This window comes from Oryctolagus cuniculus, chromosome 1 (assembly GCF_964237555.1).
Source record: "Oryctolagus cuniculus chromosome 1, mOryCun1.1, whole genome shotgun sequence".
Classification (NCBI taxonomy): domain Eukaryota; kingdom Metazoa; phylum Chordata; class Mammalia; order Lagomorpha; family Leporidae; genus Oryctolagus; species Oryctolagus cuniculus.
This window is the reverse complement of record NC_091432.1, coordinates 161,377,340-161,381,720: the sequence shown is the minus strand read 5'-3', so window position 1 is coordinate 161,381,720 and position 4,381 is coordinate 161,377,340.

The window sequence follows — 4,381 nt, the reverse complement described above, 5'->3', positions numbered from 1 at the left end:
TGCCATCATAACATCTGCAAAAAATACATGGCAACCTCCCATCACCGCCACTGCTGCTGACCAATCAAAGGAAAGCCACAAATGCTGGGAACCAATCAGAGACTCACACCCCTCCACACACACACACACACACACACACACATCTCGCACACTGCCGCACTCCCTTCACTTTATAAATTACGCTGCCTTTAATCTCGTGAGCAGTCTAGCAATGAAGCAGCAGCTGCCCGGCTGCTTGCTTTCGCACTGCAATAAATACCTCCTCTCTTCCATCACACCCCCCCGCCGTGTCAGTGACGGGCTTAATGCGAGCTGGGCGAGCAGACCCAGTTCTAGGGGTCTACAGGAACTGCTCCAACTAGTTTTGGGGTTGCACTATAGCATAAGCGTTAGGTAGGGAGGAAAACATTAGCCTATGTGTGTGAAATGGGCCGGAGGGAAAAGACCAGAGTTCGTGTGGGAAGGAACGCAGCAGCCGTGGAAGCACGCTTGAGCAGCCTGGCATTTACCCATCAAAGTCCTCCCTGTGTCCAGTGACCCTGAGGGGCGTCTAGTCTTTGAAGAATTCCATGGGAATCTTTCTGGCCCAGCGCCATGAGCTGTTTGGTCTGATAACCTCAGGATACCGGCGCTGTGGCGTGGTGGGTGAGGGTACTGCCTGCGACGCTGGAATCCCATATGGGTGCTGATTGGGGTCACAGCTGCTCCACCGATCCAGCTCCCTGCTAATGGTCTGGGAAAGCAGAAGAAGATGGCCCAAGTATTTGGGCTCCTGCCACTTACGTGGGAGAACTGGAGGAAGCTCCTGGCTCCTGGCTTCGGCCTGACTCACACAGTGCCTGTCTGTCTGTCTGACTCTCTCATTCTTGGTCTGTAACTCTGCCTTTCATTTTTTTTTTTTTTTTTTTGACAGGCAGAGTGGACAGTGAGAGAGAGAGAGACAGAGAGAAAGGTCTTCCTTTGCCGTTGGTTCACCCTCCAATGGCCACCGCGGCCGGCGCGCTGCGGCCGGCGCACCGCGCTGATCCGATGGCAGGAGCCAGGAGCCAGGTGCTTATCCTGGTCTCCCATGGGGTGCAGGGCCCAAGCACCCGGGCCATCCTCCACTGCACTCCCTGGCCACAGCAGAGAGCTGGCCTGGAAGAGGGGCAACCGGGACAGAATCCGGCGCCCCGACCGGGACTAGAACCCGGTGTGCCGGCGCCGCTAGGCGGAGGATTAGCCTAGTGAGCCACGGCGCCGGCCTGTAACTCTGCCTTTCAAATAAATAAATCTTTAAAAAAAAACCCTCAAGAGAAATTTCATGAATTCCAAGCCCCAAAACTCCTTTGCCCAGTAATATCCCAGAAAAAGAGGAAAGGGAAGGAGAAAAGGTGGGGAGAATGGGACCCCAACCCCACAGAAACCGCAGTCTGGGTGCAGAATGGGTGCTTAGCTCCATGCTGAGTTGCGCATGTGGCCTGTCCGGTAACACCGGCTAGTTTGAACACCACCACTCCCTTCTCACAGCTGCAATTCTTTTCCGGGAGTCAGAGGGAGATGACAGAGCCTCTATCCAGCAGTAACAGAAGACACCAGGACACTGCTTTAGGGCTTCAGGCATCAAAGGTGTTATATCTTAATGTTAGCCTTCGCAAAGCACACCGGACACAGGAGTAAGGGAAAGGGTTTATTGGGGAACACCCTACAGACCGGAGTGAAGGGGTGACGAAGGAAAAAGAGGAGACTGTGAGAGAGAGACAGAGGAGGGAGAAGAGAGAGGAGAGAAGCCAAGAGAGGCCAAGAGAGCACAGGAGAGAAGGACAGAGAGCTCTTGTGCAGGAACAGGCCCCTTTAAAACTTTGCCTGAGGGCGGGCAGGGAAGCAGGAGCAGCGAATCCCATTAGGATGGGGGTGGAGCCTGGCTCAGGTAGCTGGGCCAGGCGGCCACCTGGCTACAACTGTGCCAGTTTCCTAAGAAAAGGGACCCTGCGGGGAACCCCTCTTAGCAAATAAATCCGCACCTCTTTCCCCCACCTCCCAGGTCCACCTAAAAGTGTCAATAACCAGCTTGTTAAATTTCATGATTCATGTTTATTGTCAAAAAGTTTTGGAATGATCGATCGATTAATTTGCTGAGTTTCTCATGAAGGAATCTATATTAAGCTCAGGGCAACACACTGAATTTCATTCCAGAGTTTGAGTTCAAGAGTCTGGGGCCATAATCAGTCTCCTGGGACACACTGCTCTTTCTCATCTCTTATTAAGGCACAGGTAGGTGCCCTTGGCCATTGTCAGCGGTGGATACCCTCAGCTGTTTCTCTTATCAATCAATGCAAGCAAATACAATGGGTTTGCTGTTCCCCAGAGCTGCTCAGCTCTGGGCAGGCAGCTCAGTCTGCCCAGGGCCAAGCAGGAATCAGTGAGAAGGAACTGGGGTATCTCTCGATTTGGGGCGCCATGGAAGCTTTCCCATGCCTCCTTAGCAGGTAATATGCCCGCCCCGTGAGCTGGCTGCTCTGGTTTGAATGCTTTTATGCCCTTAGAACGTTTAGGGTGAAACTTCAGTCCCCACAGCAACAGGATGAGGAGGTGGGGTCTTCGGAGAGGTGTTTAGTAGCTGAGGGCAGCACTGTTGGGCATGGATTGATGCTGCTGTCAAAGCGCTTGTGGGAGCCGGTTCTTGCTCTTCTGCCTTGGGGGAGCTGGGATTTCTCCTCCCCAGAGGCTGCAGGGTTCAGTGTCATCCAGGAAGCAGAGACCTGGCCCTGGCTCAACACCAAACCTCACTGAGCCTTAACCTTGCGCTACTCAGCTCCACGCCTGCAAGAAACACATTTCTATATAAATTAGCCAGGCTCGGATGTTCTAGTAGAGCAGCAAAACCAGGCCAAGCCGCCGGCCCACTGAGCTGCCTCAGCACCTGAGCCACAGCCATTGCTCCGAGGGACGGGTATGTGGTCCCAGTAGAGCCAATCACAGCCTTCCCTGGGGCTGATGGCTTAAAGCTGGAGAACTGTTGTTGACGCAGCCTGGAATCGAGAAAAAGTTCATTAAAGGTGAACACTACTAGAAACTGTGAATGGATTCAAATTTTGCACCAACATAAACTTACCTTTTAAGAATATTTTTCCAGGGGCCAATGCTGTGGCATAGGTTAAGCCTCTGCCTGCCGTGCTGGCATGCTCCTCTTCCGATCCAGCTCTATGCTATTGCCTGGGAAAGCAGTGGAGGATGGCCCAAGTCCTTGGGCCCCTGCACCTGCATGGGAGACCTGGAAGAAGCTCCTGGCTCCTGGCTTTAGATCGGCTCAGGTCCAGCTGTTCGGGCCATTTGGGTAGTAAACCAGCAGAAGGAAGATTTTCCTAACTCTACCTCTGACACAAATAAATGAAATCCAAAGAAGTATCCAGAGCAAGAAAGCTAGGGAGCCGCCCAACAGCGGTGGAGGGTGAGGGGGAAAGTTTATTTCTCCGGGTTATCACTGTGGCACTGCCTGCAGTGCCAGCATCGCAGATGGGCGCCAGTTCTAGTCCTGGCTGCTCCACTTCTGATCCAGCTCTCCACCAATGGCCTGGGAAGGTAGAAGATGGCCCAAGTCCCTGCATCCTATACCCACATGGGAGACCTGGGTGAAGCTCCTGGCTCCTGGCTTCAGGCTGGTGCAGCCCCAGCCATGTGGCCATTTGGGCAGTGAACCAGCAGATGGAAGACCCTTCTCCCTGTCTCTCCCTTCCAAATAAAGAAATCTTTTTTTAAAGTTTCTTTCTCACAAACATTTTGGGAAATTGGGAGTCCAGGGTTTTTGGAGCAGCTCAACTGATTTATGGGGGCTGCAGGTTCTTTCTGACTCGGCGATTTACTACCTCGGACGTGACCCTGGTCCTCATGGACCAAAACAGTGCAGGTGGCAGGCACCAGTCCCTATTCGAAACACTTTGCGAAGATAACTCAGGTTAGCCGTATCACCACCCTGAGAAGCTGGAGTTTCATAAATTCTGTTTGACAGGTGAGGAACAGAGAGGTTAACTTGCCCACAGGTCACACAGCCAGGAGACCAGCAGAACCAGCAGTTAAGGCCGGCAGGTAGGCTCCGAGAGCCCTTTCCGGGCTGTGGAGCCTGCACCCCATCCAGCTCTCAGAGAGCTTGGAACTCCCAAGCGCCTCCCATTGAGAATTCTGCCGTGGCGGGTCACCAGCTAACGTCTCTCTGAAGTCAGGGCCTAGGTGACGCAGGCACAGATTACGGAGAGCACAAAGCAAGCTCTCCACTTCTGGTAAATGCACGGTAAGGGCAGAGCTGGGAAGTTCTTCCTGAGGTCTAACCTCTGGCTTGTTTCCCCACAGACGCAGGGACCCGAGCACGCGAGGCGGCCACCAGGTGTCGCCACAGCGTGCCCGC